The sequence below is a fragment of the Rhagoletis zephyria genome, unplaced genomic scaffold (assembly GCF_001687245.7).
Source record: "Rhagoletis zephyria isolate East Lansing unplaced genomic scaffold, Rhagoletis_zephyria_1.1 Rzeph_scaffold_00174, whole genome shotgun sequence".
In the NCBI taxonomy this organism is placed as follows: domain Eukaryota; kingdom Metazoa; phylum Arthropoda; class Insecta; order Diptera; family Tephritidae; genus Rhagoletis; species Rhagoletis zephyria.
Genome location: NW_016157258.1, coordinates 398,815 through 414,153, shown reverse-complemented (window position 1 = coordinate 414,153; position 15,339 = coordinate 398,815). Strand labels below are relative to the sequence as shown.

The window sequence follows — 15,339 nt, the reverse complement described above, 5'->3', positions numbered from 1 at the left end:
TGATTAAAATTCGTCTTGCGAAAGTGGAGCTGATGGTGGTGGCTATAGTAATATAGCTTGCCAGCACTTTTGTTTGCCGCGCAGTGCTGCGGTGAGGTCAGGTAGTCACAGGAACTTTCAAATGTTTTTGCATATTGCACATTTATATTCCATATTTATTAAGTGGATGTGAAAAGTGCTTGTAATGACTTTTAAAGTAACAAGATTTGACTATATATTAATTTTTTCATTTTTATATTTCATTTCAGGTAAGTTAACGATTCAGTTAAACCATACAAAAAAAAAGTTGGTGAGTTCAATGTACTAATACATATAGGCTCTAAATTTATATATTTTCAGCGTGACTGGATTATATTAAAACCTGATTCCATTTTTCGGTGGCAAGCTGTCACTAGCGCCCTTTTGCTATTTCTTATTTGCCAGGGCTCGATTCACGGCATCTATGATCGAATAAAATTCACTTAGAAATTTAGTTTTGAGATTACGGACCTCGAATAGTCCGCCTTTTCCTATTAAATTGTATTGGAGAGAAAATCTATTTTTTTGTTCTAAAGAGCATTGACCTCAAGTACCCCTTTCTAGTACTTATCCACCGGAGCTCAGTTCGTACTACCCTAACGTGCCGCCCTAATGTCAGCTAATTAAAGTAAGCGGATACGATCTATTAAAGACAATTTTTTTCCATTTGACATTTCCTTCGCAGAGAACCATTCCTCTTCCTCCGCAGCCGCCAGTAGATTCGATGTTGAATATTTTTAAGCCTGCAGCGTTTGTGCCCCTTTTTACGTTATGACAGAGCCATTGGAGCTGCGGTATCATAGTTTCAAGCCGTTGTCTATGTCGGTTTAAAGCTTATACAGTTCGGCATTCCTTTATATCCGGTACTCGACACCACAAATGCCTAATGAGCGATAAATATTCTGCAGATTTTTTCTAACTTAAATTCCAGTCGGCACTCATGAGTCCATCTGGCGATAGTCAGCTGGAGGACCGTCAGCTCTAGTGACTTTGTTGTTTTTCAACTGCATAATCGCTATACGTACTTCATCGTAGTTAGGCGGTGGAACCTCGACCCCGTCATCACCGACTGGCGACTCGGGTTCTTCTTCCGAGCTGCTACAATTTCGTAGGGTGGAAAAGTGTTACCTTCATAAATTAAGTACGTCCTGGACCGCGGTCACTAAGTCGCCATGATTGTTCCTACAGCAGTTCACCCTGGTCTTGAAACCTTCCGTAAGTCTCGGTAAAATTTTCGTGTGTTTTTCCTGACAGACAGCATTTCAAGCTTTTCGTACTCACGTTTTTCGACCTCTCTCTTCTTACTGCGGAAAATACGCGTCGCTTCCTTCTTTACTCTAGCGCAGGTGGCCTTGTAGGTGACATCTCGTACCACTTGTTTATCGGGACCGCTAAAATCCGACTACTTCCTCGGCTGCTGTACGTAGTGAGCGGTAAATGTGACTGCAGCTTTTCGATGTTAATTTTGCATTGCATTGCTAGGCACACTTTTTTTGCAGCGTGGTCCGAGTCGATGTTAGGCCCTCAGAGTGTAAATACATCTAAAAGACAGTGGTGCGTTATCGGACGTTTCATAGTGGGTGCTGAATGTTCCGACAATGGTACCAAAGACTCTTTACTTTGATGGTGAAGAAGCCCGATTTGATGCGTATTGTGGATAGATGCCAGTCCACCGGGATGAACGACAGTACTCGTCGTCGGAGGCTCTCTACCACCACAAATCCCACCTCGAATTCGCGCTCCTTTACTTTGCAGCTGTAGTAGACGTCGCAAGGTGTTATATTTTTTTCCACCTTATCCCGTCCAACGCATTTCGTTTATGGCGGTGATGTCAGCCTTTCCGAAAACATAAACCAGCCGGGCAGAGGCACCTTCTTCGTGAAGGGTACGGATATGCCTTAGTCGTAAAAAAAAGAGTATCTAATTCGAGGAAATTTCGGACTTTTCGTTGGCGTGAATGCCGATCAAAAGCTTTTGTATTCGGAATCATCCTAGTCTGTTTTCGCGCTTTCGTATTTCCTGCTCAAAATTATAATTAAATAAATAATTTCAAATCATAAGGAAATCATATTCTACAAAAAAGTGTTTTGTTTGCAGTTCCTCTTTTAAACCTAATTTTACTTAGTCTATAACTACGGGCTTTAATTTCAATTTAGTACAAATTTTTCGTAGATTTTTGTACACCTCTGCACACAAAGCACAGTCATGAAAGGCAAAGGAAATAAACATGCATACATTTTATTTTCCTTATCGATGTTTTTTTTGTAAAGATAAGCGAAATTTACGAGCTTTCAAAGCACAACAAAGAAAGGGGGTAAAATAAACCAAAACTAACAGTAATAATATGCACCGCCGCACTGACATTAATTCCATTTTCACTTCAATTTACTTGCAACACTTGCTTCTGGTAGTTTTCGTTCATCTGTTGTTTTGTATATTCATGCATATATTTGTTTTTGTTACGCTTTTCCTTCGAATTCCAACATTCACAGCTGGTTTCCCAAAAGTAGTGAACTCATTTTGAATTCACCCCTTTTTTCGATTCTTCGCCAACAAACAACAATGCCGAGCGATGGCAATACATTTTATGCAGTTGAATCATTGCCATTGAATTAGTTAGTCAGTTCGTTCCTCCGGCTCTTCGCTCGGTTCTGCCAAACTCACTCAGCCAAAGGTATCAAACAAATACTTTTTATTGTGTGTGTTTTTGCAGTTATTTTTTGTTGTTGTATTTGCGCCATTATTCTTATTGCGTTCATAATCCTTTCTTATTGAAAAGTTTGCTACTTTTATTTATATTTCGGAGAATTTCTTTGCTGTAAGTTTTGTTGTTTTTATTTTTATTCGAGAGCCAAATGGAATTCCGTAAACTTTCCTCCTTGCTGTAGAAAATTGTACATTATAGTGTTATTTTCCAGATTATCGTTGCTATGATACATTGACTTTGGTGTTGGTACATATTACAAGTAGTTGCTTTTGTTGTAAATATTTTCCACGAACTCTTACATTACTGCAAGTGCTTTGCTGTTAAGTTTGTTCAAAGTTTGAGGCAAGCTGTTCTTGTTTTGTTTTCATATGAGCTTTATTTATTTATTCATACTTACTATGATTTGTATATTTTTTTCGTTTTTTATTTTTTTTTGTAGCTGTTCTGAGGAACTACCGGAAACTCGCATTAAATATTTTTATAAATTCCAGAATTAAAGATTTTAAAATTATCGTGTTTTGTTCGGTTAGTTTGGATTGGGTGGGAACCCCAAAANAGCTTGTACATTGTAGTGTTATTTTCCAGATTATCGTTGCTATGATACATTGACTTTGGTGTTGGTACGTATTACAAGTAGTTGCTTTTGTTGTAAATATTTTCCACGAAATCTTACATTACTGCAAGTGCTTTGCTGTCAAGTTTGTTCAAAGTTTGAGGCAAGCTGTTCTTGTTTTGTTTTCATATGAGCTTTATTTATTTATTCATACTTACTATGATTTGTATATTTTTTCGATTCTTATTTTTTTTTGTAGCTGTTCTGAGGAACTACCGGAAACTCGCATTACATGTTTTTTTATAAATTCCAGAATTAAAGATTTTGAAATTATCGTGTTTTGTTCGGTTAGTTTGGATTGGGTGGGAACCCCAAAATTCTTCATCAATTGTCCGTTATGAAATCCACTAAAAAACTATTTATTTAGTTGAAACTAACTACAAAGAAAAATAAGGATAATCGTTAAACAACTAACAGCTTTTCAACTCACCACAATCCACCATCGTGAAAGCTCTTTCCTGTCTTTCGAAAGACTTATTGAATGTTCTGCAAACTAAATCGGAGGTCTTAGCGTTTATCGAGCAATAAAAGCTTAAAATTAAATGTAAATCTAATTTAAAAAAGAAAAAAATTTAATTTATACAAAAGAAATAATTTTATAAAATGAGTTTCTAAAAATTAAAAAAATATGTTTCTTTTTAAAACAATAAAATCTAAAAATTTAAATAAAATTAGATTTAAAACAAATTAAATAAGTACCTACATAAAAATGTAATGATATTAAAATATATAGTTTTCTTTGTAAGTCAATATAATCTGAAAATAAAAAGAAAATTAACTTAAAAAAGGAACAAAATTAAAATTAAAATAAAACTGCTTGCCGGGGACTCGACCTCGCATTTCTCAGCTGAAACACCGGCGCTTTGCTCACTCAGCTATTGATATACATATAAGGCAAAATGATATGCAAGGGGCTTTCTGCCATGCCAAAAGAGCTCTTCACCATGAAAGTTGGCAAGGGAGCTTNAAATTTATACAAAAGAAATAATTTTATAAAGTGAGTTTCTAAAAATTAAAAAAATATGTTTCTTTTTAAAACAATAAAATCTAAAAATTTAAATAAAATTAGATTTAAAACAAATTAAAAAAGTACCTACATAAAAATGTAATGATATTAAAATATATAGTTTTCTTTGTAAGTCAATATAATCTGAAAATTAAAAGAAAATTAAATTAAAAAAGGAAAAAAATTAAAATTAAAATAAAACTGCTTGCCGGGGACTCGACCTCGCATTTCTCAGCTGGAACACCGGTACTTTGCTCACTCAGCTATTGATATACATATAAGGCAAAATGATATGCAAGGGGCATTCTGCCATGCCAAAAGAGCTCTTCACCATGAAAGTTGGCAAGGGAGCTTTGTTTGCAAGACATTTTTGCCAGAATAAACGAAGTCTTTCAAACTGTCTTGCCTACTAACTTTTAATTGTCTTGGAAAGGACTTTCAACTTTCTTAGCCAGAATTTCCCTGTAAATTAAAAAAAGAAAAAAGTTAACCAAAATTGTTCCTAAAAATTATGTAAATGAAATTAGAAAAAAAATAGATATATTTTTCTTCTGAAAGCAATAAAATCTAAAAATTAAAAGCAAATTAAGGAAAAATATAAAAAAATTCAATTAAGAAAAGAAAAAAAAATAAAACAAGTTTCCAAAATGAAATTGAAAATAGTATTTTTCTTTTTAAAACAATAAAATTTAAAAATTTTAAGAAAATTAAATACACGAAAGTTTTTTTTTTTAACTAAGTTCTTAAAAACCAAATAAAATTAAAAATAATGTATTAGGGGTAATCATATAATGTGATAAACTGCTGATAAACGTGATAAAATTATAAATTCAATGTAGATTTATAATTTTATCACATTTATCGGCAGTTTGTGACGTTAGATGAATACCCATTTCTTTCAAATCAAAAACATCTAAAAAGTAAAGGACAAAAATAATAATAGAATTCCCAGTAAATAAAAAAAATTAAATTAGATTCTAAAAATGATGTGAATAAAATGAGATTAAAAAAATGTTTTTCTTAAAAAGATCGATTCCAAAATTTTAAGCAAATCAAATTAAAAAAGGAAAAAAATAAGCTCGTAGAATTAAACTAAAAAAAAAATATTGGAGGCATTCATAGACGTGAAAAAATTTACAAATTAATAATTTCATCACATTTATCGGCAGTAAATTTGTTTGGAATTTATCATTTTGTTACGCTTATCGGCAGTTTGTGACGTTAGATAAATAGCTGTAATTTTCATTTAAAACAATAAAATCTAAAAATTAAAAGACAAGCCTACAGGTTGCTGAAATAATCTTTAGAATACAATTTTTATAATATTTTCCAAACACGTACCGATCGATTTTCTTGAAAACTTTCTAAAAAACTGTCACTCAGTCTACCAATTTTAAGCATAGTTTGATATTAGTATAAAAATCGGATCTATTTTTTTATAAATTTTTTTTGAATTTTTGAATTAATGAAATTTTTTTTAAACTTTGTGCAACTCAACGGCAAGAACTCCGACGGCGTAGAATCAAATCCAATAATCAAAAATATTCCATTGTAGACGAAGAAATTATCCACATAATTGCAGTGACTTATAATTTTCGCGTAATCGATTGGTAAATTCAATGATTTTTTACTTTTGTGAACTATGAGCAAAAAATAATTTTACTCATACGCCAGGTGCGACTATACGCGTATGATCAAAATTAATAGGTAAACAATAACAATTGATTACGCGAAAGTGATTAGCGTAGTACTCCCACTCCAATTATGTAGAGAATTTCTTCTTTTATAATGCAGTATTTTTATCTTTTTTGTTCAGGCATTAGAGTTGATGCAGCTAGAGTTCTTGGCATTAAAGTTGGACAAATATCGTTTTTTTTCATAAATTTATATATTCGAAAAAATAGATCCGATTGTTATCTCATTATTGAATTAGGCTTAAAAGTGACGAAATCAAGGACAGATTTTTTTATATAGATTTTCTAAAATCCCATCAATGCGTATTTTTGGAAAGCAGCATTTTTTAATAAAAATTTTATTTAACTACGGCCAGGAAAATTTTTTAGGTTGTATATTCTCAAATTGTTTGAAAAAAGAAGAGTAAAAAAAGGTTCTAATCGGCCCTTTTTGCGCAAACTTATGGGATTTTCGAAAAGAAACGGTTGTACAAAAAAATAAAAAAATAAAAATCATATAGTCGCCTTTTAATTCGTACTATAACATAAAAAATTATGACAAAACTGATGTCTGATTAAGCATAGAATGCCCCTTACGCAACTGTGCATATGCATGTATGTAGTTCGTTTTTTATATGTTTATGTATATGTAAGTATATATGGTATTATAAAGCTATTGTTTTTTCTTCATTCATATTTCATTTGCCTCATAAATCTTAAATCTCTCTACAAAAATGAATGGGCATGTACAATGTACATAATAAATTGAAGACATAGAAATATAGCCACACATAAAGTGAAACGTGAGACATACATACATACATATGTGGCAGTAATAAATATGCAACAATAATGAATTTCAACCGCATAGCTTACCGTTCATACATAAATTACACGGATTTTCATGTATTCAGACACATTTTTATTCTCAACTTACATCCTTAAATCCTTGCTTTCGTATATGCGTTGATCTTTGTATATGTGTTCATAAATTTATTTGATTGCGTTTCGCGGAAATATATGTACACTGAACTGTGGAAGTCAATTAACGGTTATGCAAGCTAATTGCCGATATGACAGTTGATGTGACAGTTTTGATTCGGAATCTCTGTTTTATATTGCGCAGAAGAGGGCAAACATTTCAAAAGGATGATAGATGTCTGAATAGCAATTGTAATTCAAATGAATAAATACATGATTTTTCAATATGAACGGATCGATGTTGAAATAAAATAAAACAAAAGCCTTCCCACGGTGCCAACGATACGGCAATGGACTGAAGTATGCTTACTTTTTGGACATCGTTCATTCCAAGTCTGCAAAATTTCGATTTCTTGCGCAGATCAGGAAACTCGGCGACACTCTCGGCGGCCAATCTATCGTTCCTTTGACATAAAAGTATTGGTTGATTGTTTACCAAACCCCTTGTCTCGAATTTGGCCACCAAAAGTTGGTGAGTCGACTTTAAGGAGTCACAGTGTCAGTCGTAAAATTGACGCAAATGCCGCATCTGCTCTAACACTCATTTTGATCATTATAGAATACTGAGGTTGAATCATTTATATATACACCATCTCTTAAGCTGCCAAGCCTTTTCGAGACTGAACAAATTGGAACTAACTTTTTAAGGAGCTGTGAGGAGCTCTCTTGAATTGATACGAGTACATATCTGCAGCCTACTAAGCTTCGGTTTTGGCCTTCAGCGCTTTCACGCGTGCAAAGCTTTTGAAAGCTCGCTGTAAAATATTTAAACGACTGACGCAAAATAAAGGCTTTCTATGGCCAAGGCAGTTCTATAGCTTAGCAGTTCTTCGTTCAATATATCGCGCCCTAACCGCCAAAATAACTTAAGCGCGATTTTTTTTATAATTTTCATTTTTATACAAAAATACATCTAGATGCGCTGTGAATATTTCTACGTGAAAAAAATAAAAAATAAAACTAAAATGTCGCTTACGTTATTTTGGCGGCGTGGGCTCGATATAGTGCTATCGCAAAAGACGAATATGAATATTCCTAGTGTGTCCCATGTCTGGGGGAAACCAACTTAACTTAACGCATAATAACCAAACTGTCCTAAATATTCATAATTTCTTTAATTTATCCTTACTACACTAAGTTCTTTCGGGGACGACGGCTTGTCATTGGAGTCTTCTAGTCTATTGGTCTGCATAAATTTACTAAGTTCTGCCCCTCCATATGTCAATTTTCTAAAAGTAATTAAAGTTCTATTTCTGAATAAAAAAAAAAACAGAGTGCATTTGAGCTTTAAAAGTTTTTCACAATAATTCTCCACTTTGTCTGCATTTAAGTAGGTCATTAGACTGGAACTCACATGCTCGCTTATGAAATTGCGATACATACATATGGATATGTAAATATGTATACGAATATGTAGGCGCAGGCACATAAGTACATATGCACTTAAGTGGTTTTCATTTAACAAAAGCGCATCCGACTGGGTTAATTATCCAAACAAACTGCAAATGAAATAAGAAGAAATAAAAAATCGAGACTTAATCAGTAGTGTATTCAAATAGTTGCCATCAACGGTTGAGCGGTTGCTTGGTTGACTGATCTGCCTGCGCCCTACAGGCTATCTCTTTGGTTAGACAATTGTACAGTTGTTGGTTAGTCTGTTGATTGGTTGGGTTATCAGTTGAATATTTTTGCTGCTAGCTTCATTAGAGTGTAAAACACTTGCAAATGCCTTTTGCTGTAGTTGAAAAATGCGACGAGTGCAAGCAAAGTTACAAATGTATGTGAGCATATACACACATACGTACATAGTACATACTTATCCATGCATACCGAAAATAAAAGGGTACAACAGCGAAAAAAAGTGAACCTGCTGCTGGATAAAAGTACGAGCAGAAATTGCATACGATATATTGACCCACTTAAGCGAAATGTACAAACCGATTGCCGCCATTATTAACAACCCAATGGTTGGTGGGATGCATTGTTAGCTTGTCGACATGCTGCATTCGCTCGCTGTCGCTCTGTGAGATGCATGGCTCTTACAAACTACGAATGGTTAGTAGACTGCTCCTTCCACGCTGGTAGTACATAATTTGTTGGCTAACTGACTTGGTGGCTTGCTGGAGCGCTGTAACGCGTTTGGGTACGTACTTGTCTAGCACTTGACTACGGACATACTATGTACATTAGGGTGCATCACTCTCCATTAAAAGAAACAAAACGGTACTTTTTTCCTTCGGAATTATAAAATTTATTATCTAGTTTTTTTAAGGGCTGTTTGCAACTCTCAAGCAAAACGAAAATTCATATAAATTGACGCATAAGAAATGGAAAAGTAATTTTCTTTTATCAAAATTTGTTAAATCATGTTGATTAATTAATTACTTAATTGATTAATTAATTAATTAGTCTCAAGAAAAAATGCTCGGATACAACAAGTATTCTTTTTAGCAAAAGAAATAATGAAAAATATTTATTGAGATTTTTCTTGAGAACTGCAGATGGCCCTTCTTAATTAATGTAGTTTTTAAAAGTATGTTTTGTAAAAATCACCTCCGATTATAACTTAAAATTCTGCATAAAAATGTTTAAAAATTTTATCAGCGGAATTAAAACAATGAGATTATTAATTTTTTCGGAAATATTTTCGATGAATTCCTAAAATAAATAAAATATGAATAGATTTTATAATTCCGGTGGAAAAGCCTCAACTTTTTTGGCGACGCACCCTAATGTATTATACTTATAGCTAAAAACAAAAAATGTAAAGAAAAAGCTGGTAACAACTCTGCTTGGCATTTTTAAAGCATGTAGCAGTATTCGAGGGCAGTAGCTGCAACGCTACAGGGAATTACAATCCAATCCGGCTACCCCTTTTTGCCTATCCGAACGCCGCGTACACGATTGGTTCCTTTAGTCTGCCCTGCTAGCGAAATGCCAATCGAAGTTTCATGTGTATGTACATCAATGAATGCGAAAATAAATAAGAAAAATGAATGCATTGAATGGAAATGCTAAAAAAAAATCGAAATCGAAATCGGAAGCGGAGAAATTGGAAAAGAGAAAAAATGGTGGAAATTTAAAAGAGACAAAAAAAAATGCAGCTTCCCATCTAGAATTGCAACTGACAAGCGCCGAGCAGCAAGCAAATGTAACTAGAAAAAGGGTAGGTTGCTACAAATAATGGCAACAAATTTAAGAACACAAGTAAAAATAGACAGATTTTAAAAACTAAGCAAAATCTGCGACATCTGCGTCAGTGTCGATATTTTGTACCCCCGATTTATATATATTTGCCAGCACGGTTTTTTTTGTGCAAAGGTATGCTTGAAAGAGCACTAGGGGGATTAAGTTGCTAGATTGAGAGCTCCGAGCTTAGCGTGAATCCCTGAATCACAGAAAAAATATTCCTAATTTCCGCCTATGTGTCTTATTTAAATGGGCCTATTGTGCTAACATTGAGGCAGTTCACTTCAACCTTAGATAAGATGAACGCTTCTCGAATTATAAGAGTGTATTTGACCTATGATACGTGGGCAATCGCAAAATATTTATGTATGTGTTCTAGGGTTTCCTCCGCCAATGCAAAGAACCTGCAGAAAGGCCCATCTTGTCATAGTTGGTATCTTAATTTGTAGTGTCTTTTCGGATAGCCTGTGTGTGTCACCAGGCCCTCTCGAGTAAGTAATTCTTACATTGCCTTTTTCCTTTTGTCATTCGCCACTGGCCGCCGATCTGAACATCCTCCCACTTCCTTTCTTTTTTGCACCCATTTCATGGATCAGAGAAAGCCTGTGGACCGCAGAGGCTCGATTAGGCCGTTTGATTAAGTTTGCGAAAGCGTCAGACTTTTCATTGGCATCAATCTGCAGTCCCGGCAGCTACCAAAGGGTAACCCTATATAGAGTTTCACCGTTGTCCACAAGACTTGATGTAGTTTTGAATTAGTCTAAGGCTTCGAGTGCTGACTGGCAAACAGAAATGATTTTTAGCGTGGTGCCAGTAATGGTGGTCTCTGTAAGAAGACAATCGCGGGCGCAGATTTCCTTTGCAAAGATCTTCGCCTGGAATGTAGTTGAATATGAAGCCATTAGTGCATTTCTTTGAAATTGTGATCTAAATACGACAGCTCTAACATTGTCATCCACGAGTTTGAATCCCGACTAGGAATACTTGCCAATCGTTGTGGTTAATTCTCTGCAATTGTTCCTTTCAAGAACTATTAACTTTTAGGGCTCGTTGGGAGATAAGATCGCGTGTGGTGCTCTGTATCCTTTCAAGAAAAGATAAGAAGGATCTTGCATTGTGTTTACTGGGGCGATCAGAACATTCCATATCTACCAAAATGTCTCTCTTACCCCATCGCTTGAAATTTGTATTAAGGGGTGCCCTGTGGCCGACGGAAATGCATCTGTGGGAAAAACGCACATGCTAGCTACAGCCGTACTATGTTTCTCTTCGGGAAATGTTTGGCATAACGTTTCTTTCTAGCATAGAGCGGAATGATACTGCCTTTACTGAGCGCTTAGAAGCAATAATTTTTAGGGACGGCTCAAAAATGTACTGTGGCCAAATCCAAAACTCTATTCAATTACAGGAATCCGTCAATGTTTTTAAGCGAAAGTCTCTGCAATCAGTGGGATGTGTAAAATAGTTTTCACCTTAGAATGAACCAGGGCAAGCATTTCAAATTTTCTCAGGTAGCTGGAAAGCGATTAAATCCCGACGGTATGACTAACGAGCTAGCACGAAGAGGTTCTTCTACCTCTGAGCCAAATCAATGAGCGCAGCTCTCAGTACTGGAAAAAGGTCGTTGGCCTCAGGGCGAAGACCTAGCATCCAGTAGGGTCTGTGTGAGTTTGTTTTTCATCCTTCTACCCAAACTTATCATCTATTAACTGCCATTTTCACCGGACACTAAACCCTGGACTCACATACTGCAAGACTAAGATTGTAGTACAATTTATCAAATTAAATTTTCCCAATATCTTGAGTAAACAAGAATTTAACATTCGAAAATAAAGTACGGGAGCATAGACTCGGTAAACGACATTTCCTCAGGTTCTTAATGAACAAGAAATTCGTAGGATTTGTAATACGGATCTAGTGTGTTATTTACTCTTACCGCGTAAATACTTATCGAAAACTAGAAGATCCATTGACCACATGTGGTCTACTTAATTGCCGCTTGAATATAAGAGTAGGTGTTTACCACCGTTGTTGACGCCGCACAATTGAGCAGAAAATCGACTTGTTCCTTAATGGCAGCCAGATCTGACTGGAAAAAGCAACAGGGAACCGGAAGCTAAAGCTAAATATTGATTAAAATCTCTTTGCAAAATATGCCTCCTCCAACTCCTTCGCCTCATTCCAACTTTTACTTTGCATCCCCTCATATCTAGGAGGAATGTAAGTGGAGAAACACATTATTGGCTCATCAGTCTAGTCACACATTCATTATCGATAAGTCATTTAAGTACGCCGTTCCTCAAAGTCGGACCACAGACCTTGACGCAGCAGCCTTACCTATGATGTCAATGGGCGCTATTTTAAAAATGGCGTAAATTAGTTGGGTGGGAGTGGTCCTAAGTGTCCTACTGACGGAGGGTGGCTCGATGTAAACTTTACATCTGTTTGACTGTCAGACGAGGACACCATAAAACATTACTCACGGGCATATCTATGGTTTCATAGAATCACCATATTACCTGAGGAGAGAGTCCCCATTTCTCTTACTACATTTTTCCCCGATTCAGCAAAAAATATCCACTGATGCCTTCCTCACTCTCACCTCAATATTGGGGTTTCTTGGCGGGTTCCCATCTAGAATCATTCTTAAGTAGAACTTCTGGTCACACCAATTCGTTTCTTCAATATTATAATAGAATCTAAAGATCGTTTGAAGGCGTATTTCTTTAAAAACGACATAACTTTATTATAAAAATAAAATTTAGTACATCCCTTCTTGCCTTTCACCCATTGGGTATAAAACTTTAAAGTCAAAAAAGGAGTAAACTCAAAAATCTCTAGCACATAGAAAACATATATACTGTGAATTGAAATTGAGTGCACATTGCAACGAATTCCACAACCGGAAGTATGCATCGAGCGCTTAGGTTCTGCAAGCACAGCAAATTTTCCATTATATTCAAATGATTTTTTTTATGTTTTTATCTTTGCGCATTTCGTGGCATTTGCTGTTGCTGATGTCGGCACAAAGCGATTTTTTCTTTAGTCACTTTTCAATTTCCCGGATTTTAATTAAAATACCACTTTAGCTAGTGTGTCTCGTTGCTTGCGCGCTTTCGCGGAGACTTACACAATTTTTCGCATACCACAGAAAATTAAAAAAACAAATAGGTAGAAAGGATATTCCCATATCTTTCCTTTATATTATTCTATCCTTCTTTTGTATTCTTTATTTGCTCAATTTTCTCAACAGCAGAATAGTACAATTAGATTTACTATTTACTGGCATGTATTTCGGTTTGATTTTGTTAATACACACACACATATGAATGTTATATCGCGCTATCATTCCTCGCATAAATACGTTTTTTTTTTTTTTTTTTTTTTTTTTTATTTCACGAGGGTGCGCATTTCGACATTTTTGACAAACGTTGTTCAGTTTCTTTTTACCGACAAGATTGTCTAGACCCGAATTAAAAAAAAGGCTATGATTTTTATTTGAAATTAAGATTTTTAAGATGATAAAAACGTTTTTAAGGTCTTTGAGTCCGATTCCGACGATGAAATCTAGAAATTCAAAATGTCCGAGCCAATATAAAAAAAAAATTAGTGGAAAATTTCGTACTGTGGGGTGTATTGAATAGTTTTCGTTGTCTTAAAAAAAACATTGCTGGAATTTGACCTTTCAACCCCTTTTGAAATATCTAAAGTGGAAATTGTATACCTTTAGTATAAAATTTAACTATCTTATGACGAAGTAAATTTTATTTTTTATGAGAGGAAAGCCTATCTAGATTTAGACTTTCAAAGTATAATTTTTTTATCTATCAAATTTTGTAACTAAATTTTTTAAAGGTGGCAACTCTGTCTAAAAATATATATCGGACTTAAAGCCTTCCCAAAGGCATTGCAACAGTTGACTTATGTTTTATACTTGTTTATTTTAATTTGTGATATATTTACATAGGTGGAAATCCTTTATGAATATTAGGAAGCATCACTCTCCACAAAAAAAAAACTATCAAAAAATTTTGATCAGTTTTAAGATCAAGTTACAAACTAGCAAAAAACTACTATGTTATGAATTTTAAATTGCTAAAAACTTTTCACCCGATTTTAAACTACCAAAAATTTAGGTCCACATTTAAAATTTCCAAAACTTGTTTTAAGTACCTAAATTTCCAAGAACAATATACATATGTATGTATGTCCAGTAATTAAACCTTCAAAAAATTTCGATTAGTTTTTATATTACCAAAAATTTATAACCAGTTTTTAAGTTGCCAAACAAATTTGTATCCACTTTTTTATGTTAACCAGTAAGTATATTAAACCGGCCACGATTTATCTCCAAGTCTTTAAATTACCAAAAAGTGAGTCCATTTTTACTTTCAAGCTATAAGATAAACAGTAGGCCGATCCATTGTGCCTATCACACATTTTTATTCACATGCGTGTGTAAGTATGTATTTTATATGTATTTCGAAAATAAATACGATTCTTAAAAGTTTCCTTCGGTCGAGTGTAAATTAGTAGAAAAGCTCTATGCAAATCTGAAAGGAACCCGCTTTTTCAATAGATGCCACCTGATTCATGTCTCTATAGGTATAAAAAAAAGTACCACTATTTCATGTTTTCTCCAAAAATTTTCGTAGGCCATGAGGTGCGCACAAAAGGTCGCAGTACTTTCGCTGGCCGCGTTGTGCGCAACTTTTGTCGATAGAAGAAAAGTCCCATGTAAAAAGTTATGGCAACCGACTGATTGCAAAGCGCTGTTTGCCAAGCCACACGGCCAAGGCTGATTGCCAGCCAGTTCAGCTACCTAACTGTATGGCTGTCAAAATGAGAACAACACACGCACACGGAGGCGAAATCAACGGTATGCCAACGGCGCCCTTTATAACAAAATCGCGGGCTTTTCAAACTTTGTTCCACCTATGCATTTTTAAAGCATTTTCACACTTAGCTATTTAACCAAGGCAAGCTCGTTTCATTTTGTCTTTTTCCCCCAAAAGTATGCGACGATTTTTTGTGTCATCGTACGCTTGTTTATGATTCGCCATTTCCCATTACTTATTGCAGCTGCTGTTATGCTTTGGGGTGCGTGAACTTTATTGCATCACCACCTCAAACCACAAAGACGAGTACAACA

At 34.8% G+C, this 15,339-nt stretch overlaps 1 protein-coding gene across 1 annotated transcript in view; it reads left to right on the top strand.

The window, feature by feature from the left end:
* The first annotated feature begins 266 nt into the window (after positions 1–266).
* tinc (transmembrane protein tincar) overlaps positions 267–15,339 on the top strand; it is a 107,699-nt gene continuing 92,626 nt past the window's right edge. The window contains exon 1 of the mRNA XM_017608029.1: positions 267–289. The gene's annotated coding sequence lies outside the window, so the exon portion shown is untranslated. The remainder of the gene's footprint in view (positions 290–15,339) is intronic.